Genomic DNA, 27,136 nt, shown 5'->3' with positions numbered 1-27,136 from the left:
GGAGGATGAGGTGATGGATGTTCAACAGTCATGAGAGAAAGTTGAAAATGATATGTTTCCTGTTGTCCATGGTTGGTGAGAGGGGACAGAGGAAGCAATCTTGAGTGTTATCAAGCCAACAACACAGCATGGACTTGAACCTCACGGAAGAACCCAACACATGAGCGCCTTCTTGCTGCACTATCTTCAACACGATGCCCATATTCTTAGAAATAGTGCTGAATACTGGGTTGCAACTCTGTTAGATACACTGCACAACAGTAAATTTAGCCAGATGCATCCCTCCCTTGAAAAGGATGCACACATACTGGAGTATCGAAAATCACTTGTAGACAATCTTAAGAGTCATTTTCCCCAAGGGAGCAGTGAGGCACACGTAAGGCAGCCAGCGTGGCAATGAATTGTACAGTTCCCATACCCTGGCACCCCACAGATGAAATGTAAAGTCCTTTGTGCTGCACATGCAGCAACACACTCACGGCATTAATGAGCTTCGCAAATGACTTCAGAGACCGGATCTTTTTCCAACAGTTGAACTTTACTAAACAGCAGCACATTTATCTCACATGCAACACAGTTCACACATAGCAACATTTTCTGCACTTTCTCTGTCTTCCGGGCAGACTCTGTTCTTCCTATAATCTCTTTCTCTTTCCTCCTGGCATTCCCTGCCGTACCTCTAGACAAACTCTGTTTTGTTCATGCCTTTCACGTCACTAACTCTCTTTCATCCCCTCTTCTAGTTCCAATTGGGAACGGTGCTAGGAATGCCATTGTAACTACTCCTCTACCGGTCATAGACCTCAGATCCTCTTGCAGTCAGACCTACCAAGCTGGTGCCCACCTGCACGATCTCCAGCCAGGGGACCCTTCCAGCCATAGCAGCTCTATCCCCACGGCTATCCATGTATTCACTCTCACTGTCCCATGCACCTTGCCCTGCTTAAGGATGCCCGGGCTTATGCCTCTAATCAGGAAGTATTCTTCCTTTATCCCTACTGCTCTGCCCTGCTCTAACTCCTCCCCACTAAACACCCCTATGCTTCCTTCACCGTAGTATTTCTTCTATACTATTCTATTCTATTCCTTACCTCTGTGATGCCCCCATTATTCTAATTTCCCTTGGTTCTATACTACTTCCTAACCTTTTACTAGGCCTACGCACAATACATGACAATTATATTTACTTTGCAGTACACAAACATCAGTAAACATGTATAAATGTTACATTTCTCATTAATACACCATGGGGTGCTGCATGTAATATGTGAACAGTGATCAGGGCAAATGAGGCATGTGAGGGTCCCCGCAACCTCCTTACACTCCTCCCTCCTAGAATAAGGTCATCCCAGACCATCACAGCACCTGTAAATTTAAAATTGTTAGATTTTTTTAAACATATATACATTTAGTATAGTTTTTATCCATTACTTCTGGTGGGTCAAACATGACCCAGCCTCCACTTTGTTGGAGCCCTGGAGCAAAAGAGTTCAAGTTCTCTCAGTGTGGTCCAACTGACCCTGGCCCCTGTGCTCCTGGGACCCACACACATATGGTGCTCACTTTAAATGAACACATTGGTCTGACGGCCAACTTGGCAATAGTCTATGTAGTCCAGACCCAGCTCATTTCTTGGGTCCTCCTGTTCAAGTATGGTCTCTTAAAAAACATGAGTGGGCTGTTTTTACCAGGAGACAGTTCAGAGTTAAAACAGGTAAAGTTCAGAGTCAAAACAGTTCAGTATTTAAAACAGCTGCACACTGTCCATTCCTGTTTCCAAGGGTGATTAACCCCTTCAGGGTTCAGTTCCGTAATCCAGCAGGGGGTGTGCAAACATGCATAGCTGAAACTTGGATGGAGAAAACAAACAATAGTCATTTACTCATGATCGCACAGGCCATCACTGGCAAAAAGTCCTGGTGCCCTTATTGCCCTTCCAGAGACGCAGACCTGTCTTCCTGGGTGCAACTGGCACAACTCTTCCCTCTTAAAGGGCCACAATCACTCTTTGTGGCCAGAAAAGTGTGCCGCATCTCAGCCCTGAATAAAAGAAATGTGTGGCCCGAAGATCCACTGGAGAATGACACACCACTATTCCTCTGACTTCTGGTACCTGGAGCTTCCTGCTTCCATGATCTAACTGCGGTCACCGTTTTCTTTAAGAGTGCCTCTGCACTCTTGCTTTCTGTGGGAGCTGTGGTCATTAAACGTGGCTGCCGATCACACTGCACCTCTCATCTTTCCTCAATGCAAGCAACGACGATGACCATCACAGCATACCGCCCCCAAAGCCCCTCTTCTTGTACAAAGATCACCTGGTCCCATGCTTGCAAAAGACGCCTGTGTGTGATGGACCCAGCATTCACAGAAATTTTTGTCCCCAGTCCAGCGCTCCTGTATGAATCCATACCCTCAGGTATGGTTAAAGTATTTCAGCAGGCCACTGGTCATCTGGCCAGACATGGCTCCTCATTTGGGTCGCCGCAGCTCCTTTAAGATCTGACATGTCCTCCGTTTCTTCTCAATCATTCCTCTCACCCACTGGGCCTTCTTCACTGCGGGAGCCCGGGATAGATGTCGTGGGAAGATGCAGGGGCCGAGGAGGTGACGAGGCAGGAGTAGGTGTGGGAACTGAGGTGAGCGCAGGTCTTTCAATCACCAAAGCTGCATCCGGCTGCGACGGTCCTCCATGGCCACCATGAGAACTGGTAATCACGTCCGCAACAGCTCCTCTCTCTATAGCTTCCGGCTTTTCTATTGTTTTTTCCAGTGCTGACTCCTCCTCATCCGCGATGTCTCTGCTCTCAGCAATTTTCTTCACTGGCCGACTCATGGGAAAAATGCAAATCACTCACTTATCCAGCTCAGAAATTAAAGAGCTGTTAGATATAAAAAAAATAATGGGGAAAATAAAAATGAGCTAATGAGCACAATATAATTAGTCAGTCAGATAAAGACAGTAATTTAGTTGTACTGGACAGGGTCTTAACGTGAGGTTACTGAAATGTTGAATTCAGATAAAACATCAAATATTAACCCCTTCATGACCCAGCCTATTTTGGCCTTAATGACCTTGCCGTTTTTTGCAATTCTGACCAGTGTCCCTTTATGAGGTAATAACTCAGGAACGCTTCAACGGATCCTAGCGATTCTGAGATTGTTTTTTCGTGACATATTGGGCTTCATGTTAGTGGTAAATTTAGGTCGATAATTTTTGAGTTTATTTGTGAAAAAAATGGAAATTTGGCAAAAAAATTGAAAATTTCGCAATTTTCACATTTTGAATTTTTATTCTGTTAAACCAGAGAGTTATGTGACACAAAATAGTTAATAAATAACATTTCCCACATGTCTACTTTACATCAGCACAATTTTGGAAACATTTTTTTTTTTTGCTAGGAAGTTATAAGGGTTAAAATTTGACCAGTGATTTCTCATTTTTACAACAAAATTTACAAAACCATTTTTTTTAGGGACCACCTCACATTTGAAGTCATTTTGAGGGTTCTATATGGCTGAAAATACCCAAAAGTGACACCATTCTAAAAACTGCACCCCTCAAGGTGCTCAAAACCACATTCAAGAAGTTTATTAACCCTTCAGGTGTTTCACAGCAGCAGAAGCAACATGGAAGTAAAAAATGAACATTTAACTTTTTAGTCACAAAAATGATCTTTTAGCAACAATTTTTTTATTTTGCCAAGGGTAAAAGGAGATACTGGACCACGGACGTTGTTGTCCAATTTGTCCTGAGTACGCTGATACCTCATATGTGGGGGTAAACCACTGTTTGGGCGCACGGCAGGGCTCGGAAGGGAAGGAGCGCCATTTGACTTTTTGAATGAAAAATTGGCTCCAATCTTTAGCGGACACCATGTCGCGTTTGGAGAGCCCCCGTGTGCCTAAACATTGGAGCTCCCCCACAAGTGACCACATTTTGGAAACTAGACCCCCCAAGGAACTTATCTAGAAGCATAGTGAGCACTTTAAACCCCCAGGTGCTTCACAAATTGATCCGTAAAAATGAAAAAGTACTTTTTTTTCACAAAAAAATTATTTTAGCCTCAATTTTTTCATTTTCACATGGGCAACAGGATAAAATGGATCCTAAATTTTGTTGGGCAATTTCTCCTGAGTACACCAATACCTCACATGTGGGGGTAAACCACTGTTTGGGCACATGGTAAGGCTCGGAAGGGAAGGAGCGCCATTTGACTTTTTGAATGGAAAATTATCTCCATCGTTAGCGGACACCATGTCGCGTTTGGAAAGCCCCTGTGTGCCTAAACATTGGAGCTCCTCCACAAGTGACCCCATTTTGGAAACTAGACCCCCCAAGGAACTCATCCAGAGGCATAGTGAGCACTTTAAACCCCCAGGTGCTTCACAAATTGATCCGCAAAAATGAAAAAGTACTTTTTTTTCACACAAAATTTCTTTTAGCCTCAATTCTTTCATTTTCACATGGGCAACAGGATAAAATGGATCCTAAAATTTGTTGGGCAATTTCTCCTGAGTATGCCGATACCTCATATGTGGGGGTAAACCACTGTTTGGGTGCACGGCAAGGCTCGGAAGGGGAGGCGTGCCATTTGACTTTTTGAATGGAAAATTAGCTCCAATCGTTAGCGGACACCATGTCGCGTTTGGAGAGCCCCTGTGTGCCTAAACATTGGAGCTCCCCTACAAGTGACCCCATTTTGGAAACTAGACCCCCCAAGAAACTTATCTAGATGCATAGTGAGCACTTATAACCCCCAGGTGCTTCACAGAAGTTTATAACGCAGAGCCGTGAAAATAAAAAAATAATTTTTCTTTCCTCAAAAATGATTTTTAGCCCAGAATTTTTTATTTTCCCAAGGGTAATAGGAGAAATTGGACCCCAAATGTTGTTGTCCAGTTTGTTCTGAGTACGATGATACCCCATATGTGGGGGTAAACCACTGTTTGGGCGCACGGCAGGGCTCGGAAGGGAAGGCACGCCATTTGGCTTTTTGAATGGAAAATTAGCTCCAATCATTAGCGGACACCATGTCGCGTTTGGAGAGCCCCTGTGTGCCTAAACATTGGAGCTCCCGCACAAGTGACCCCATTTTGGAAACTAGACCTCCCAAGGAACTAATCTAGATGTGTGGTGAGCACTTTGAACCCCCAAGTGCTTCACAGAAGTTTATAACGCAGAGCCATGAAAATAAAAAATAATTTTTCTTTTCTCAAAAATGATTTTTTAGCCCACAATTTTTTATTTTCCCAAGGGTAACAGGAGAAATTGGACCCCAAAAGTTGTTGTCCAGTTTCTCCTGAGTACGCTGATACCCCATATGTGGGGGTAAACCACTGTTTTGGCACACGTCGGGGTTCGGAAGGGAAGTAGTGACGTTTTGAAATGCAGACTTTGATGGAATGCTCTGCGGGCGTCAGGTTGCGTTTGCAGAGCCCCTGATGTGCCTAAACAGTAGGAACTCCCCACAATTGACTCCATTTTGGAAACTAGACCCCCAAGGGAACTTATCTAGATGTGTAGTGAGCACTTTGAACCCCCAAGTGCTTCACAGAAGTTTATAACGCAGAGCCGTGAAAATAAAAAATGTGTTTCCTTTCCTCAAAAATATTTTTTTAGCCCAGAATTTTTTTATTTTTGCAAGAGTAACAGGAGAAATTGGACCCCAAAAGTTGTTGTCCAGTTTCTCCTGAGTACGCTGATACCCCATATGTGGGGGTAAACCACTGTTTTGGCACACGTCGGGGTTCGGAAGGGAAGTAGTGACGTTTTGAAATGCAGACTTTGATGGAATGCTCTGCGGGCGTCAGGTTGCGTTTGCAGAGCCCCTGATATGCCTAAACAGTAGAAACCCCCCACAAGTGACCCCATTTTGGAAACTAGACCCCCCAAGGAACTTATCTAGATGTGTGGTGAGCACGTTCAACCCCCAAGTGCTTCACAGAAGTTTACAACGCAGAGCCGTGAAAATAAAAAATCATTTTTCTTTCCTCAAAAAAGATGTTTTAGCAAGCAATTTTTTATTTTCACAAGGGTAACAGGAGAATTTGGACCCCAATGTTTGTTGCCCAGTTTGTTGTGAGTACGCTGATACCCCATATGTGGGGGTAAACCACTGTTTGGGCACACGTCAGGGCTCGGAAGGGAAGTAGTGACATTTGAAATGCAGACTTTGATGGAATGGTCTGCGGGCATCACACTGCATTTGCAGAGCCCCTGATGTGCCTAAACAGTAGAAACACCCCACAAGTGACCCCATTTTGGAAACTAGACCCCCGAAGGAACTTATCTAGATGTGTGGTGAGCACTTTCAACCCCCAAGTGCTTCACAGAAGTTTATAACGCAGAGCCGTGAAAATAAAAAATAATTGTTCTTTCCTCAAAAATTATGTTTTAGCAAGTAATTTTTTATTTTTGCAAGGGTAACAGGAGAAATTAGACCCCAACAGTTGTTGCCCAGTTTGTCCTGAGTACGCTGGTACCCCAAATGTGGGGGTAAACCACTGTTTGGGCGCACGTCGGGGCTTGGAAGGGCGGGAGCACCATTTGACTTTTTGAACGCAAGATTGGCTGGAATCAATGGTGGCGCCATGTTGCGTTTGGAGACCCCTGATGTGCCTAAACAGTGGAAACCCCTCAATTCTAACTTCAACACTAGCCCCAACACACCCCTAATCCTAATCCCAACTGTAGCCATAACCCTAATCACAACCTTAACCCCAACACACCCCTAACCACAACCCTAACCGCAACACACCCGTAACCCTAATTCCAACCCTAATCCTAACCCTAATCCCAACCGTAACCCTAATCCCAACCCTAACCACAACTGTAACCCCAACACACCCCTAACCCTATCCGTAACCCTAACCACAAGCCTAATCTTAACCCTATTTCAAACCCTAGCCCTAATTCCAACCCTAACTCTAATTCCAACCCTAACCCTAAGGCTATGTGCCCACGTTGCGGATTCGTGTGAGATTTTTCCGCATGATTTTTGAAAAATCTGCAGGTAAAAGGCACTGCGTTTTACCTGCGGATTTACAGCAGATTTCCAGTGTTTTTTTGTGCAGATTTCACCTGCGGATTCCTATTGAGGAACAGGTGTAAAACGCTGCGGAATCCGCACAAAGAATTGACATGCTGCGGAAAATACAACGCAGCGTTTCTGCACGGAATTTTCTGCACCATGGGCACAGCGGATTTGGTTTTCCTTAGGTGTACATGGTACTGTAAACCTGATGGAAAACTGCTTCGAATTCGCAGCGGCCAATCCGCTGCGGATCCGCTGCCAATCCGCTGCCAATCCGCTGCGGATCCGCTGCGGATCCGCTGCCAATCCGCTGCGGATCCGCTGCCAATCCGCTGCGGATCCGCTGCCAATCCGCTGCGGATCCGCTGCGGATCCGCGGCCAATCCGCTGCGGATCCGCGGCCAATCCGCTGCCGATCCGCTGCGGATCCGCTGCGGATCCGCTGCGGATCCGCTGCCAATCCGCTGCGGATCCGCTGCCGATCCGCTGCGGATCCGCTGCCGATCCGCTGCGGATCCGCTGCCGATCCGCTGCCCATCCGCTGCGGATCCGCTGCCAATCCGCTGCGGATCCGCGGCCGATCCGCTGCGGATCCGCTGCCGATCCGCTGCCGATCCGCTGCGGATCCGCGGCCGATCTGCTGCGGATCCGCTGCAGATCCGCTGCGGATCCGCTGCGGATCCGCGGCCGATCCGCTGCCGATCCGCGGCCGATCCGCTGCGGATCCGCTGCTGATCCGCGGCCGATCCGCTGCGGATCCGCGGCCGATCTGCTCTGTGTGCACATGCCATAACCCTACCCCTAACCCTACCCGTAACCCTAACCCTACCCCTAACCCTACCCCTAGTTCTAACCCTAGTTCTAACCCTAACCCTAGTGGAAAAAGAAAAAAATATATTTTCTTTATTTTATTATTGTCCCTACCTATGGGGGTGATAAAGGGGGGGGGTTTATTTATTATTTTTTTATTTTGATCGCTGTGATAGAACCTACCACAGCGATCAAAATGTACCTCTATGAATCTGCCGGCCGGCGGGCGCACTGAGCATGCGCCCGCCATTTTGGAAGATGGCGGCGCCCATGATGGAGGCGGACGGGGACCGGGAGCCTCGGTAAGTATAAGGGGGGGGAGATCGGGGCACGGGGGGGGCGTCGGAGCACGGGGGGGTGACATAGGAGCAGGGGGGGAGCGGGCAGGAGGACGGGAGAGCGGACAGCAGGACGGGGGAGCCGGCAGGCGGACGGAGGGGACCGGTCCTTATAACGGTGCACTGGGGGGGCGATCGGTGGGGTGGGGGGGGTCACCTTAGTGTTTCCAGCCATGGCCAATGATATTGCAGCATCGGCCATGGCTGGATTGTAATATTTCACCATTTTTTTAGGTGAAATATTACAAATCGCTCTGATTGGCAGTTTCACTTTCAACAGCCAATCAGAGCGATCGTAGCCACGGGGGGGTGAAGCCACCCCCCCTGGGCTGAAGTACCACTCCCCCTCTCCCTGCAGATCGGGTAAAATAGGAGTTAACCCCTTCACCCGATCTGCAGGGACGCGATCTTTCCATGACGCCACATAGGCGTCATGGGTCGGATTGGCACGGGTTTTCATGACGCCTACGTGGCGTCATGGGTCAGGAAGGGGTTAAGTGGTGATCCAACTGCAAAATATCAGGCTGAATTGAAAAGTGTGCTGGTGGATTTGGTAGAATGCAATATCATGTTGATTAAAGAAAAATAATATATGTGGATACATCATCTTAAAATTCCAATATTTCATTGCATTCCCAAAACACACAAAGAAACTTTTCCCAAAAAACTACGCCCTATAATGTCTGGCATTGTATCTTTCTCTGAGAGATTATCTGCCTAGGTAGTTCACTTTATTCAACCTTTGGTATCATATACGCCCACATGCATCAAAGATTCAAAAGTGTTTTTGAATATTATTAACCCCTTAACGACCGCCGATACGCCTTTTAACGGCGGCAGTTAAGGGTACTTAAACCACAGCGCCGTTAATTAAGGGTGCTGTGAAAAAAGTGAATTGCACCCCCAGAGTCAGATTTTTTCTGGGGTCTCGGTTACTGGTGTGTTGGATTTAGGGTTCTAATTAGGGTTATGGTTAGGGTTGCAATTTTTTATTTTCACAGCTCTACGTTATAAACTTCCTTGAAGCACCTGGGGGTTTAAAGTGCTCACCACACATCTACTTAAGTTCCTTAAGGGGTCTAGTTTCCAAAATGGTGTCAGTTGTGGGGGTTTTCAACTGTTTAGGCACATCAGGGGCTCTCCAAACGCGACATGGTGTCCGATCTCAATTCCAGCCAATTCTACATTGAAAAAGTAAAATGGCACTCCTTCTCTTCCAAGCTCTTCAGTGCGCCCAAACAGTGGTTTACCCCCATATATGTGGTATAAGCGTACTCAGGAGAAATTGCAGAACAACTTTTGTGGTCTAATTTCTCCTGTTACCCTTGTGAAAATAAGAATTTGTGGGCGAAAAAATAATTTTTGTGTGAACAAATGCGATTTTTTATTTTCATGGCTCTACTTTATAAACTTCTGTGAAGCACTTGGGGGCTCAAAGTGCTCACCACACATCTAGATAAGTTCCTTAAGGGGTCTAGTTTCCAAAATGGTGTCATTTGTGGAGTGTTTCCACTGTTTAGGCACATCAGGGGCTCTCTAAACGTGACATGGCGTCCGATCTCAAGTCCAGCCAATTCTGCTCTGAAAAAGTCAAACGGCGCTCCTTCTCTTCCAAGCTCTGTGGTGCGCCCAAACAGTGGTCTACCCCCACATATGGGGTATCGGCGTATTCAGGAGAAATTGCACAACAAAATTTATGGTTAAATGTCTGTTTTTACACTTGTGAAAATAAAAAAATGGTTCTGAAGTAAAATGTTTGCAAAAAAAGTTAAATGTTCATTTTTTCCTTCCATATTGTTTCAGTTCCTGTGAAGCAGGGTTAATAAACTTCTTGAATATGGTTTTGTGCACCTTGAGGGGTGCAGTTTTTAGAATGGTGTCACACTTGGTTATTTTCTATCATATAGACCCCTCAAAATGACTTCAAATGTGATGTGGTCCCTAAAAAAAAATGGTGTTGTAAAAATGAGAAATTGCTGGTCAACATTTAACCCTTATAACTCCCTAACAAAAAAAAAATTGTTTCCAAAATTGTGCTGATGTAAAGTAGACATGTGGGAAATGTTGTTTATTAACTATTTTTGTGACATATCTCTTGACATATCTCTCTGATTTAAGGGCATAAAAATACAAAGTTTGAAAATTGCAAATTTTTTAAAATTTTCGCCATATTTCCATTTTTTTTCATAAATAATCGCAAGTAATATCGAAGAAATGTTACCACTATCATGAAGTACAATATGTCACGAAAAAAATAATCTCAGAATCAGCAGGATCCGTTAAAGTGTTCCAGAGTTATAACCTCATAAAGTGACAGTGGTCAGAATTGTAAAAATTGGCTTGGTCATTAAGTACCAAATTGGCTCTGTCACTATGGGGTTAAAGAATTAAAATGGAAACAAGAATATGGATGGGTTACCATCGATGTTGTTTCACTTTCTTCATCTATGCCGCATCAGGAAACATTATTTTACTATCCCATAGATATTTTTTTATTTAATAAAAGATACTATAAACAGGTTAAACATTGTCCGATGGGGAACAAATGCTCCCCCTCATTGGCAAACATTTACATGATTTGTTGGGAATATGATTATTTGTTTTCAAAATCTAATCCATATTATGACAGGATTGTGTGGACAGGATGCTACATTGATGATTTAATTTCTATTATCAAAAAAGAAATGGCAGGAGATCACCAAGTGTTTTTTTAATTTTTGAATTGCAATGATCGGAATTTACAGTTTGTTTCAGAATACAAGGATCAAAGTTTCGCTTTTCTAGATGTGTAGAAGATTATATCGTAAGCCAACTATGGGTATATGGGTAATGGAGTTTTGCATATGTCCAATGCACACCCTGTTCACACAATAAAGAATCTGCCCATATGAGAATTTTTTAGGGCGAGGCATGCTTGTTCTAATGATGTTGAATTCAATCAGGAGTGCAAAGTAATTGCAAGGAGATTCAGACAGCGAGGTTATTCACAGGCATGTGTAACAGGGCAAGAAATATAGCATGCAATAGAAACAGAGAACAATGTTTAATGGATCGCAGTATACGGGATTCTCAATCACAAGTAATTTTTTTCTACACCATTTTCAATTTAATATCCACAAATAGTCAATATAATAAAACAGCATCTTCCAGTTTTGAGGCAGGATAAAAAAAACCTAATAGAATTTTAGATAATGGAGTGCGATTTGTAGCCCAAAATTCCAAGACTTTGGCCAACATGTTGTCACCCAGTTTATACATGGGATCAAATAATTTAGAAAGAAGAGCTTATTCTTGGCTAGAAAACACAGGTAACTACAAATGCGGCATGAGTAGATGTGGATTGTGTCAATATATGCAAAAAATACTAAATTCAAAGCAAAAGATGCACAGCATGATTATACTATCAAATTTTTTGCTAATTGCAAATCCAGATCTGTAATATATTTGGTTTCTTGTCAGGCATGTAATGTGCAATATGTTGCATCAACCACACATAAATTAAAGCAGAGAATTAAATAATATGTATCAGGAGCTGCTACAGGCAACAACAATGATAAACGCTCTTTGTCAGGAATGTCCAGAAACTTCAAGGAGGTTCATGCTGGCAACATGACTTCCATGAGAGTAACTGCTATTGAACAAGTCAGAGGAGGAGATACAGTATCTACTCTGCGAGCCAGAGCTTGGATTTTAAAAATTAGATACTTGTTTCCCCAAAGGAATGAACTCTAAAACAGATCTGACGTATTTTTATTAAGTGATGCTTTCATGTATAAATGCAATAAAGGTATGTGGTTTATGTATACATATGTGGGGGTAGTTATATATATTTTATATGTATTTACATATTCTTATATACATGGGTAAGGATATTGCTGTATTTTTACAAGTTGTATTTGCAATATTGTATATAGATTTAGTGGCTAAAATATTTGTATAACACTTAGGTTGGGCAGGGTGTGTGGCTTCTTCCAATGGGTGTTAGGGCTAGCGGAACGCACCAAATAACAAGAAAGCTAAAGTAAGGTGTGTTCATAGCCCGGGGTCCACCGTGCAGAGATGGAACCTGCTGCCAAGTAATGACGGACTATATGGTGGTACAATGTGGATACACACACGGGTTAACTTCACCCTGTGTGAAGGAAGCAAACCCTGTTGCGTCACAGGGCCACGGTACCGCACCAAGAGCGCAAGCAAGGAGTCTCAGAACTCAATCCCAAGACACAGGATTTGAGTTTATATAGACCTCTTGTACTCGACACCGCAACTGGGGTGTCAGAGTGAAAGAAATAATAATAAATATGCATGAGAGTGCGTGTGGTGCCGCACTGGTGGACGCCACTAACCACCCAGGTTTGGGTCAGGAAAGCACTGTGAAAGCGCATGGTGCCGCACTGGCGGTCACAGAAGTTAGACGCTGTATTGTGTGTCACGTGCTGATGGCTAAGTCGGGCGCTAGATAGCAATCATCCACCTTACGCGAGCAGTCATACACAAGAGAGGGGATAATTAATGAACAACTTTCACACATCAACACACACACTTTTACAAGTTTACACTAGCGCATGGCCGTGCGGTCATGCGAAGCTTATAAAGCTGCAGCATGAACAGGACCTTCCAAAAAAGGACCAATGGGAAGTTGCCACAGAAGTTGAGCACCTTCAGGACCTTCCTGGAGGACCAATGGGATCTGCTGCAGTATCTGAGCATGTGACTTTCGATCTCCAACGGGAGATCTTGCCCTGGGCATGCTCAGAAGGGGAAAAGCAGGACTTAGTCCCAAAAGCGTCTGCTCGCCGCTGCCCAGCACTGGCTTCAATTGCAGAAGCTGGAAAAGCAGTAATAACCATATGCACAGAGTGGGATTGAGCAAGACGCTGGGACCGACGTCTCCGCTGAGCAGACTCCACTGCAGCTGGAGAAGAATGGGAGACCACAGCAGACATGGTTCGAGATTCCCTCTGTGCAGCGGTGGTAACTCGACTCCTAACATTACCCCCCCAGGCCCCCCCTCTCTGGGCCTCGCTACGCTCAAAGACTGCAATGAGCAGCGGAGCCTGAATATGCTCTACAGGTTCTGTCCTCAGGGCTGTGGCCCTTCCAGTCCTCCAGATAGTATTTTTTGCCACGTACTACCTTGCACCCCATGATAGCATTCACCTCATACTCATCCGTGGACGAACCCGATGTCCCAGCAGATGACTCAGAAAACCGGGACATATAGACGGGCTTTAAGAGGGAAACGTGGAGGGTTTTGGTGATACCAAGGCGCGGAGGAATAGCCAAACAATAGACTACAGGGTTAACCTGTTTCAGAACCTTGAAAGGACCAATGTAGCGAGGCACAAACTTAGTGGACTCAACTCGCAGCCTGATGTTATGGGCCGAGAGCCACACTAAGTCGCCAGGAGCGAAGGTCGGAGCGGGGCGCCGGTAAGCATAGGCAGAAACCCTCATTCTCTCCTTGGAAACCTGAATGGCATCCTGTGTGCGGTCCCAAATGTCACGTGCCTCCACTGCCCAGTCTGCCACCCTGGAATCAGTGGATGACACGGGCATGGGCACAGGAATGCTGGCCGTAATTAAGAAGAAAAGGAGTCTGCCCAGTGGAATCGGCTACGGCGTTGTTCAGAGCAAATTCTGCCCAAGGTAGCAAAGATGCCCAGTCAACCTGCCTAGCAGAGACAAAATGTCACAAATATGTCACTAGAATTTGGTTGGCCCTCTCTACCAACCCATTCGTCTCGGGATGATATGCAGAGGAGAGATTTAGTTCTGTGCTGAGTAAACGACAGAGCTCTCTCCAAAACCGAGATGCAAACTGGGGACCCCGGTCACTGACAATTTTATCAGGCATGCCATGTAAACGGAAAATATGTTTAATGAACAACGCTGCCAAGGCCCGTGCAGAAGGTAACCGTGGAAGCGGCACCAAGTGCACCATCTTAGAGAAATGATCGGTGACAACTCAGATAACGGTGCAGTTACGAGACTTGGGTAAACCCACCACGAAGTCCATCCCGACCATCTCCCAGGGCCTGTCTGCCACCAGCAGGGGGTAAAGTTGCCCAGCAGGCCATTGCCGAGGAGACCGATTCTTGGCGCAGGAGACACATGCCCAAATATAGTCCCTGATGTCACGGGCCATATGCGGCCACCAGTACGTCCTCGCCAAAAGCTCAGATGTTCTCTTGGTCCCAAAATGTCCACCCACCCTGGACGAGTGAGCCCAAGAGAGAACCTCCGGTCGCAAATTAGATGGAACAAAAGTCTTGCCTGGGGACACAGACTCTAGCGAAACCGGAGCCACAGTTCTCAGGCTCTCAGAAGGGACAATAAGCCGAGGCTCCTCCTCCTCCTCCTCAGATGACACTACGGAGCGAGAGAGAGTGTTGGCATGAATGTTCTTCTCCCCGGAGAGAAAATGGAGAGTAAAATGGAACCGGGAGAAGAACAGGGACCATATAGCCTGGCGAGAATTCAGCCGCTGGGCCATCTGTAAGTACACCAAGTTCTTGAGGTCTGTGAACACTTGGAAGGGAAAGCGAGCTCCCTCCAAGAGGTGTCTCCACTCTGAGAAAGCCAACTACATGGCTAGCAACTCCCTGTCCCCGATGGAATAACTCCTCTCCGCTGGTGAAAAGGTCTTAGAGAAGAAGAAGCAAGGATGCTTCCGACCTTGAGCATCCTTTTGGAAGAGGACTGCTCCAGCACCAACGGATGAGGCATCCACCTCCAAAATAAATGGCTTATCTACATCGGGGCGATGTAGGATGGGAGCACTAGCGAAGTGTGACTTAATCAAGAGAAAGGCCTTGGAGACCTCCTCTGACCACAACTTGGAATTTGCTCCCTTCTTGGTGAGGGCAACCAAGGGAGCTACCAAAGTTGAGAAGTGGGGAATGAACTGGCGATAGTAATTAATGAACCCCATAAAGTGCTGCACCGCTTTGAGAGAATGGAGTTCCTGCCAGTCCATCACAGCCTGTAGCTTGGCAGGATCCAAAGCCAATCCCTGGGCAGAGATGATATAGCCAAGGAAAGGCAAGGACTCCTGCTCAAATACACACTTCTCCAACTTGGCATAGAGGGAGTTAGCCCGTAGGAGATCGAAGATCTTGCAAACATCTCTCCGGTGGGAGTCTATATCTGGAGAGTAGATGAGAATATCATCCAGATAAACTACAACTGAGGTGGAAAGCATATCCCGGAAGATGTCATTTACAAAGACTTGGAAAACGGCTGGGGCATTACAGAGCCCAAAGGGCATCACCAGATATTCATAGTGTCCATCCCTGGTGTTAAAAGCCGTCTTCCATTCGTCCCCTTCACAGATGCAAATCAGGTTGTAAGCACCCCACAGATCTAATTTAGTAAATACCCTTGCTCCCCGTAGCCTATCAAAAGCTCAGATATCAGGGGTAGTGGGTACTTATTTTTAACGGTGATGGCGTTAAGACCCCTGTAGTCTATGCATGGACGCAGTTCTCCACTCTTCTTCTGTACGAAGAAGAACCCAGCCCCTGCAGGTGACACTGACTTCCTAATGAATCCTCTTGCCAGATTCTCTTGGATATACTGTGACATTGCCTCCGTCTCCAGGAGAGACAAAGGATAGACTCGACCCCGGGGAGGCTCAGCACCAGGCAAAAGGTCAATAGGACAGTCATAGGGGCGGTGAGGCGGAAGGGTCTCCGCAGCCCTTTTGGAGAACACATCCGCATAAGGCCAATATTGCTTGGGAAGAGAGGATAAATCTGCGGGTACCTCAGTAGTAGCAACCTGAACGCTCTCCCTCTGACATCTACCCCCACAAGATTCACCCCATCCTAAAATTCTGCCTGTGGACCAATCGATATGAGGAGAGTGATACCGTAGCCAAGGCATCCCTAACAGGATCTCATCAATTCCCTCAGGAATGACGAACAGAGATATAATCTCCTGATGAGATGGCGACAAGGACAGAGTGAAAGGGATGGTCTGGTGTGTTATCTGTGAGGGCAGTGTTGACCATTCACCACTCGTACAGTTACTGATTGAGCTAGCATTACCAGGGGTATTGCGTGACGTTGGGCGAAGGCAGAAGACATAAAATTGCCCTCCGCCCCAGAATCCATGCAGAGCTCTACCGAGTGAGTGAATTAGCCTATTGTAATTGTCCCCTTAAAGGACAATTTGGAGGCAAACGTTGCTGTGTCTAGTGTACCTCCACCTACTACCACTAGATGCTGACGTTTCCTCGACCACTGGGAACATCTGGTGGCAAGATGTCCTGACTGCTGGCAAACAAGACAAACCTGGAGTGCACGAGCGTTCCGGGACTTAGATCCCGCTCGTGACACTTCCATGGCCTCATGTGACTCAGGAGCCTGGACTGGAGATTCCAAAGGTTTGGCGAAGGTGGGAGCCAGCTGAAATCTCTGCCTACACTGGGCTCGCTCTAACCTCCGCTCGTGAAAACGGAGGTCAATACGAGTGGACACTACTATTAACTCCTCCAGCGTGACGGGAATCACCCTAGTGGCCAGGGCGTCCTTCACGTGGTCAGCCAGACCCCTCCAAAATATCAGAATAAGGGCTTTATCCGACCACTCCAGCTCAGATGCTAGGGTGCGGAAGTGGATGGCAAAATGGCTGACCAAGGAGGAGCCCTGAGTCAATGCCAACAGTTGGAGCGCCACATCATGGGTGACACGAGGTCCTAAAAAGACCTGTTTCAGAGTGCTCAGGAACAATGAAGCACTCTGCACCACATGATCGCCACGCTCCCACAGCGGCGTAGCCCACTCCAACACCCTGTCTGACAGGAGAGACACAATAAACCCCACCTTAGCCCGCTCTGTAGGGAAACAAGAGGCCAGAAGCTCAAGATGTATAGACCACTGACTCACAAACCCCCTACAAGACTTACTATCACCAGAAAATTTTTCTGGCAGCGAGAGGCGAGATAAAGTCGGTACAGGGGTGGCAGTGGACAAGGTGGCTGCAGTCACGCTAGCAGCCTGAACATCAACTGCGGTTACATCCACAGCTGAGGTTGTGCGCTCGAGAGCCGCCAACCTACCCTCCAGCTGCTGGATGTACCGCAAAGATTGCTGTTTGTCTGTCATTACTAGCCAGACCCTGGCGCTAGTGTAATGTTAGGGCTAGCGGAACGCACCAAATAACAAGAAAGATAGACTAAGGTGCGTTCGCAGCCCGGGGGCAGAGATGGAACCTGCTGCCAAGTAATAATGGACTATATGGCGGTACAATGTGGATACACACACGGGTTAACTTCACCCTGTGTGAAGGAAGCAAACCCTGTTTCGTCACAGGGCCGCGGTACCGCACCAAGAGTGCAAGCAAGGAGTCTCAGAACTCAATCCCAAGACACAGGATTTGAGTTTATATAGACCTCTTGCGCTCGACACCGCAACTGGGGTGTCAGAGTGAAAGAAATAATAATAAATATGCACAAGAGTGCGTGCGGTGCCGCACTGGCGGACGCCACTAACCACCCAGGTTTGGGTCAGGAAAGCACTGTGAAAGCGCACGGTGCCGCACTGGCGGTCGCAGCAGTTAGACGCTGTATTGTGTGTCACGTGCTGATGGCTAAGTCGGGCGCTAGATAGCAATCATCCACCTTACGCGAGCAGTCATACACAAGGAAGGGTGTTTAATATATGGTTAATTGACATATATTGCAATTGGTTGTAGCCTCATTTTATGTGTTTTTATTATGCTATGACTAAGGGCAGTATCGCCTGTAACGCGTCAGCTTGTTTTTATGATGCACCAATAAAGGACAAGATTTTTATTCCATCTTCATCTCCTCCGTTCAATATTTGCATAAGCTGGATAAGTGAGTGATTTGCATTTTCACCTGGGAATCGGCCAGCAGGAACTCGGTGGTGATCCGTGCTCTGCACATGTCTATTGATAATTGGATTCAAATACGTCTGGTTGGGTGAGCTGATGAAATCTTAGTATTTGCACGACTGTTGCACGACTGATGGGGAGCTATTTCTCTACCTTTTCCATTCCCCAGACCCTGGGCCCGATTTTGCCTGGGCCACAGACTCAACTTTGTCTGGGCCACAGACTGCTCCCAGTCCTGAAGACAGATGCCCCCATGGAAGGACGTATTACTTTGCTGCATCTGGTCAGGTAATGGCGTCTCTCTTCTGAGCATGCCATCTTGTTCTTCTGGGCTCCTCCCGTTCGTGGGTGGAATTACTTCCGGCTGCCCCACCTGTTCCTTCAGATTCAGCTGCAGGGATCGGGGCTTCTTCATCTTTTGCCACACCCATATCAGGCAGACACCAGTCAGTATGGGACATGGTCTTGGCTCAGGCCACTGCTTCTTCCATCTTTGTGCCCTTTTCTGCTTAGGATGCCCACAGTGGACGGCACTGCTCCCAGCTTTTGTGCCACTGACCGCCATCTTCATGTCAGTGTTCAGCGCCATCTTTAAGTCTCTAATGGCCACTATCTTTGCCATTTTCAAGGCTCCTCTGCTCTCTGTACACAAGGCAAAGCCATCTTGCATGATGAAATGTAAAGGCCATTGTGCTGCACATGCAGCAACACACTCGCGGATATTGTCAGAGGCCTCTCAGCAGCTGTCATGTCGGCTCCGCATTCATGAGCTCCGCAAATCACTTCAGAGACTGGATCTTTTTCCAACAGTTGAACATTACTAAATAGCAACATATTTATCTCACAGGCAGCATAGTTCACACAGAGCAATGTTTTCTGCACTTTCCCTGCCTTCCGGGCAGACACAATTCTTCCTATAATCTCTCTCTCTTTCCTCCTGGAATTCGCTGCCGTACCTCTAGACAAACTCTGTTCTGTCTGTGCCTCCCGCATCACCAGCTTTCCACCATCCCCTCATCTGGTTCCAATTGGGAAAGTTTCCTGGAACACCATTGTAGCTACTCCTGCCCCGTCGTAGACCCTGGATCCTCTTGGAGTCGTTCCTACCTAGCTGGTGCCTGCCTGCACAATCTCCAGCCTGGAGCCCCTTCCTGCCATGGCAGCTCTATTCCCACAGCTATCCACGTATTCACTTACACTGTCTCATGCACCCTGCCCTGGGCAAGGCTGCCCGTGCTTCTGCCTCTAATCAGGAAGTACTTCTCCTATATCTCTGATCCTCTCCCCTGTTCTAACTCCTCCCCACTAAACACCCCCATGCTACCTGCACCTTACTATCAATCTAATCCCCTTGGGTCTATACTACTTCCTAACTTGTCCCTAGGCCTATGGTCAATACATGACGAATACATTTACATTGCAGTACACAAACATCAGTAAACATGTATAAACATTCCATTTCTCATTAATACACCATGGGATGCCCCATGTTATATGTGAACAGTGATCAGGGAAGAGGAGGCATGTGAGGGTTCCAGCCACCTCCTTACACATGACTCTGTGGGCCAAAATATGGATAAATTATTATATATATATATATAAACTATTTTTGCAATAAAAAGCGTCTTTTAGTGTGTGACGGGTGCCAATCATAAAATTCCGCCAAGAAAACGCTATAAAAGTAAATCAAACCCCCTTCATCACCCCCTTAGTTAGGGAAAAATATTAAAATTAAAAAAAATGTATTTATTTCCATTTTTTCATTAGGGCTATGGTTAGGGCTAGGGTTATGGTTAGTGCTATGGTTGGGGTTAGGGCTAGGGTTGGGGTTGGGGTTAGGGTTAGGGCTAGGGTTAGTGTTGGGGTTAGGGTTAGGGCTGGGGTTAGGGTTAGGGCTAGGGTTAGTGTTGGGGTTAGGGTTGGGGTTAGGGTTGGGGCTAAAGTTAAGGTTGGGGTTAGGGTAGGGTTGGGGCTAAAGTTAGGGTTGGGGCTAAAGTTAGGGTTAGGGTTGGAGCTAAAGTTAGGGTTTGGATTACATTTACGGTTGGGATTAGGGTTATGGTTGGGATTAGGGTTAAGGGTGTGTTTGGGTTAGGGTTTCAGTTAGAATTGGGGGGTTTCCACTGTTTAGGCACAACAAATGCAACATGGCGTCCAATCTCAATTCCAGCCAATTGAAAAACTAAACCAGTGCTCCTTCCCTTCCGAGCTCTCCCATGTGCCCAAACAGGGGTTTACCCCCACATATGGAGTATCAGCGTACTCAGGACAAATTGGACAACAAATTTTAGGGTCCAATTCTCCTGTTACCCTTGGGAAAATATGAAACCGGGGGCTAAACTATAATTTTTGTGGAAAAAGAAACTCTGCGGGGTTCAAAGTTCTCACAACAAATCTAGATAAGTTCCTTGGGAGGTCTAGTTTCCAATATGGGGTCACTTGTGGGGGGTTTCTACTGTTTAGCTACAACAGGGGCTCTGCAAAAGCAACGTGATGCCTGCAGACCAATCCATCTAAGTCTGTATTCCAAACGGCGCTGCTTCCCTTCCGAGCTCTGCCGTGCACCAAAACAGTGGTCCCCCCCCCCACATATGGGGTATCAGCGTACTCAGGACAAATTGGTCAACAACTTTTGTGGTCCAATTTTTCCTGTTACCCTTGGGAAAAAAAATTGCAGGCTAAAAGATAATTTTGTGGAAAGAAAGAATGATTTTTTTAATTTTCACGGCTCTACATTCTAAACTTTAGTGAAACAATTTTGGGTTAAAATTGTTCACCACACATCTAGATAAGTTCCTTGGGGGGTCCTCTTTCCAAAATGGGGTCACTTGGGGGTTTACACTGTTTAGGCACATCAGGATCTCTCCAAACGCGACACGGGTTCCGATCTCAATTCCAGCCAATTTTGCATTGAAAAGTCAAACGGTGCCCCTTCCCTTACGAGCTCTGTCATGCGCTCAAACAGTGGTATACCCCCATATATGGGGTATCAGAATACTCAGGACAAATTGTACAACAACTTCTGGGGTCCAATCTGTTCTGTTACTCTTGGGAAAAGAAAAAATTGGGGGCGAAAAATCTTTTTTTGTGAAAAAAAATATGATTTTTTTTGACGGCTCTACATTATAAACTTCTGTGAAGCACTTGGAGGTTCAAAGTGCTCACCACACATCTAGATAAGTTTCTTAGGGGTCTACTTTCCAAAATGATGTCACTTGTGGGGGGCTTCCACTGTTTAGGCACATCAGGGACTCTCCAAATGTGACATGGTGTCTGATCTCAATTCCAGCAAATTTTGCATTGAAAAGTCAAATGGCACTCCTTCACTTCCAAGCTCTGCCATGTGCCCAAACCATGGTTTACCCTAACATATGGGGTATCGGCCTACTCAGGACAAATTGTACAACGACTTTTGTGGTCCAATTTCTCCTGTTACCCTTGGTAAAATAAAAGAAATTGGATCTGAAGTAAAAATTTTGTGAAAAAAAGTTAAATGTTCAATTTTTTTAAACATTCCAAAAATTCCTGTGAAGCACCTGAGGGGTTAATAAACTTTTTAAATGTGGTTTTGAGTAACTTGAGGGGTGCAGTTTTTAGCGTGGTGTCACTTTTGGGCATTTTCTGACATATAGACCCCTCAAAGTCACTTCAAGTGTGAGGTGGTCCCTAAAAAAAAAGTGGTTTTGCAAATTTTGTTGTAAAAATGAGAAATCGCTGGTCAACTTTTAATCCTTCTAACTCCCTAACAAAAAAAAAATTATGTTTCCAAAATTGTGCTGATGTAAAGCAGACATGTGGGAAATGTTGTTTATTAACTATATTATGTGACATAACTCTCCAATTTAAGGGCACAAAACTAAAAGTTTGAAAATTGCAAAATTTTCAAAACTTTCACCAAATTTTCATTTTTTTCACAAATAAATGCAAGTCATATTGAAGAAGTTTTACCACTATCAAAGTACAGTATGTTATGAGAAAACCTTCTCAGAATCACCAGGATCCGTTGAAGCGTTTCAGAGTTATGACCTCATAAAGTGACAGTGGTCAGAATTGTAAAAGTTGGCCCTGTCACTTAGGTGAAAACAGGCTTCGGGGTTAATGTCCAGGCCAATGTTTACAATTTAGACCAGTGTCAGTTTATGAGGTAATAACACTGGAATGCTTCAAGGGATCCCATTGATTCTGAGAATCTTTTTTTGTGATATATTGTATGCCATGATAGTTGTAAAATGTATTTGATATTAAATCAGAAAGACGTGTTAAACAATTTAGTTAATAAATAACATTTCCTACTTGTCTACTTTACATCAACACAATTTTTGAAGCAATTTTTTTTGTTAGGAAGTCGAGGGGCCTATAAGATAGAAAACACCCAAAAGTGGCATCATTCAAAAATCTACACCCCTCAAAATGCTGGACATCACATTCAATAAGTTTGTTAACCTTTCAGGTGCTTCACAGGAATTTTTGGAATGTGGAAAAAAAATAACATTTACTTTATACTCAATTTTTTTATTTTTAAGAGGGTAATTGGAAAAAATGGATGCTAAAATTTGTTGTGAAATTTCTCCTGAGCATGTCAATACCCCATATGAGCAAGAAAACCACTGTTTGGGCTAAGCTTAGAAGGGAAGGAGCACCAATTGACTTTTTGAATTCAAAACTTGCTGGAACAATTGGCATATGTCATATCGCATTTGGAGAGGCTCTGATATGCCTAGACAGTGAAAATGCCCCACATGTGACATCATTTTGGAAACTAGGTCCCTCAGGGAACTGATTTAGATTTGTGGTGAGCACATTTAACCCTCATTTGCTTCACAAAAGTTTATAACGTTGAGCCATGAAAAAAAACACATTTTAACCATAAATAGGTTTTTAGCCCCAAATTTTGCATTTTCGTAAGGATAATAGGAGAATTTTAACCATACAGTTTGTAGTGCAATCTCTCTTGAGTACGCTGATACCACATATGAGGAAGAAAACTGCTGTTTGACTGCACAGCTGGGCTCAGAAAGGAAGTACCGTCATTTGACTTTTGAATATAAAATTTCCTGGAATCATTAGTCGACATCATGTCCCATTTGGAGAGACCCTTATGTTTCTAAACAGTGGAAACTCCCCACAAGTGATTTAACTTTGGAAGGCTAGACCCCTCAAAGAATGTGATGTGGCGTCTTCTCATTGGTGGTCGGACGTTAGCTGATCTGGTGATGTGGCGGCTCTGGATTGGCCAGTGGGCGATGTCACGGCCTGCTATGCGTGAGTGTTTGGGGTGAAGCCTAGGGTTTAAAAGGCTCTTAGCAAAGCACACAAGCACGCTAGTATCACTTATGTGTGGTGTATGTGAATGGATACTCCACCACTCTGTTTGCATGTGTCGCTCTAAACTCCTTAAAGTCCTTGCGTAGGCAGGTAGGGTTAGGACTGGGCTTCTATCCCTTGGCTTAGCATCTGTCTCCTGTATGTGTGCGGTTAGTACAGTTGAGTTGTAGAGCAAGTCCAACCCTCAAGCTGCTCCTTTCAGGGAAAGTGACAGGGCTTTACACCTAGTGTCATATGCATTCTTTCTTTTGGCTCAGCATCTGCTTCATTCTTGTATATGATTGACACAGTTTAGTTGCAGAGCGAGCACAACCCACATGCTATCATCCTTGTGACATTAAACAGGGCATAATACTCAGCATATTGTGTGCAGTACCTCTCAGTGAAGTAATTGAGTTAGGCACTTGCATCCTGTTCATACTGTGTGGAGTTAACACAGTCTGATTAAGGTTAACGCTCACTGCTTTGCTTCACCGTTGTTTACATGGAAACCCCGCTGTAAGCATTCAACACAGGATACCTCGTGCGGTATAAGTGATTGGGCGCCTTTATTCTTTGGGTCCGTGCGATTACAGTTATCCAACTCTGCACAGTGGACCCGGGTTGCGAATGCAGTTTTTTTTTTAATGCAATCCGCCAACCCTAACATGTGATGAGCACCTTGAACCCACAGGTGCTTCACAGAAGTTTATAACATTGAGCCGTGAAAATAAAAGAATTCACATTTTCCCAACAAAAATGTTATTTTGGCCCCAAATTTTGCATTTTCATAAAGGTAGCAGGAGACATTCAACCATAATATTTGTAGTAAAATTTCTCTTGAATATGCTGATACCCCATATGTGGGAGAAGACTACTTTTGAGGTACAGTGGAAAGCTCAGAAGGGAGAAGGCTCCATATTGGAGTTCAGATTTTCCTGGAATGGTTTGAGGGTGCCATGTCATATTGGCTGAGCCCTTGAGGTGCCTGAACAACAGAAATCCCCTTTATTTTGACACAGTTTGCAAATTATGCCCCACAATGAAGTTATCTAGAGGTGCAGTGTTCATATTGACAGCACATGTGCTTCACAGAATTTTACACCATTAAGCTATGAAGAAAGAATATATCACATTTTTACCACTAAAATGTTGTTTTAGCCCCAAGTTATTAATTTTTCTAAAGGCTAATAGGAAAATATGGACACTAAAATTTGTTGTGCAATTTGTCCTGAGCATGCCGATACCCCATATGATCGAGAAAATTACTGTTTGGGCGCATGGCTAAGCTCAGAAAAGGAGCGCCATTTGACTTTTTGAATGAAAAATTTGCTGGAACAATTTGTGGGTGCTATGCCGCATTTGGAGAGCCTCTGATGTGCCTAAACAGTGAAAATATCCCACATGTGACACCATTTTGGAAACTAGGCCCCTCAGGGAACTGATCTAGATGTGTGGTGAGCACATTTAACCCTCAGTTGCTTCACAAAAGTTTATAACGTTGAGCCGTGAAAAAAAAAATCACATTTTAACCATAAATAGGTTTTTAGCCCCAAATTTTGCATTTTCATAAGGATAATAGGAGAATTTTAACCATACAGTTTGTAGTGCAATCTCTCTTGAGTACGCTGATACCACATATGAGGTAGAAAACTGCTGTTTGACTGCACAGCTGGGCTCGGAAAGGAAGTAGCGTCATTTGACTTTTTGAATATAAAATTTCCTGAAATCATTAGTCGACATCTATTATCTACTTTAAAATACTTTAGTGGCAACACAATTATTTTCCATCACTTTCACAAAATGTTACAGTTTTTTCCTATTTTAAGAAAAAATGCTTGTGTTTCTGATCATGAATCCGATTTTGCCATGCTCGTGCTGAATTTATATTTGGCGATTGTTTTCCAAACAAATTCTATCATCTCTATAAGTGACAGCATTTTTTAAATTATACCCCTTTGGGAATTTATCTACAGGTGTAGTGACAATATTGACACCATGGGTATTTTCCAGAAACAAGCAGCAATGAATGTTGCCGAGTAAATATTGCAATCTACCATTGTAGTGACCAGTACACTGCAGTGACCAGTATGTTGTAGTGACCAGTACGTTGCAGACACCAGTACGTTATGCCCAGCCTGTGCCTCTGGAGACATTCACCATAAAGTTAGAAGGGCTCTCATTGCTTCAGAAATGGAAACAAGTGGATGCAATATGTGGTTTAGCTACACTGTGGGGCTCAGAAGGGAGGGTGCATTTGGATTTGGGAGCATAGAATTTGCTGAATTTCTTTTGGAGGATGAGGAGCCATTTTGCTTTTCCATAGCCTTTGTACTAACCATAACAGATGACAGACCTTAGTGCTTTTTCTTGTATTGAATAGAAACTTTTATTGGGAACATTTTACATAATGTTTGGAATCACATTTATCTGGCGCACAATGCTGAGCACTTACTTTAGGGTTTCCATCTAAATCTCTGAGTGACGTGATTCAGATGAAACCCCTGAGGGATCCTTTCACTATAATGAGGCAGCAGTGTTACTCTAGACTCATTCTGGCCTCTTTTCAGCAGTGTCTTTCTTTCCAGAAAAGCACAAAACTGTGGCTGACTGCACTTTTATGCAATCCTAAAATGATGGACGCCGCCGGATCACAGGTCTTAAGGCATCCACAATGCCTCCAGCTGCCTCATTATAGGAAATCTTCAATCAATTTTCAGAGATTTACACAGAAACCCCGGTGTAAGCATTCAACACAGGATACCTCATGCGGTATAAGTGATTTGGCACCTTTATTCTTCGGGTCCGTGTGATTACAGCGATACCTGACTTATATTGGTTCTTATGTTTAGCCTCTGTCACACACTAAAAGACACTTTTCATTTAAAAAAATAGCTTATGCATCACCATATTTTGAGAGCTATAATTTTTCTATATTTTGACCCACGGAGTCATGTGAGGGCTTGTTTTTTGCTGGACGAGTTGACTTTCTTATTATTACTATTTTCAGACACATGACTTTTTTATCTCTTTTTATTCCAATTTTTGAGAGGCAGAATGAATAAAAAACAGCAATTCGGGAATTTTTTGGGGGGTTTAAAGTCATTCCATGTGTGGTAAAATTGATAAGGTAGTTTTATTCTATAGGTCAATGTGATTATAGTGATACCACAGTTATATCTGTTTCTCTATGCTTTCTCTCTTTTGCACAATAACTGTTTCATAGAAAAAATAAAAACGTTTTGCATCGCTTTATTCTGAGAGCTGTAACTTTTTATTTTTCTGCTGATGGAGATGTATGGCTGCTTGTTTTTTGCATGACAAGATGACGTTTTCAGTAATACCATGTTTATTTATATTCGCCTTTTTGATCACGTTTTATTTCACTTTTTGTTTGACAGTATGATGATACATCATTGTTTTTTGTCTTGTTTTGTATTTATTTTTTATGGTGTTAAGTAAACTAGTGGGACAGTTTTATAGGTCTGGTCGTTCTGGACGTGGCAATTTCAAATATAAATATTTATCTATGGGTACAATATCTTTTAATTTTTTAATAAGATAAAAAAACTAAATTTTCACTTTTTTTACTTTTTCCCACTATGGGACTTTCATTTTTTGTAGGCCGATCGCTTGTATAGCATGGGGATGCAGCAGCATCCCTGTGTAATGCAAACTGTCAGCTCTGCACTGACAGAGTAAGTTGCTGATCATGCTTTGAGCAAGATCTGGCAACTTTACTAGCTCAGGTGATCCATATCTCGTCATGACGACATTGGGTCACCATAA

This window comes from Ranitomeya variabilis, chromosome 1, assembly GCF_051348905.1.
Source record: "Ranitomeya variabilis isolate aRanVar5 chromosome 1, aRanVar5.hap1, whole genome shotgun sequence".
Classification (NCBI taxonomy): Eukaryota; Metazoa; Chordata; class Amphibia; order Anura; family Dendrobatidae; genus Ranitomeya; species Ranitomeya variabilis.
The sequence above is the reverse complement of the archived record's forward strand: the minus strand, read 5'-3'. Positions refer to the sequence as shown.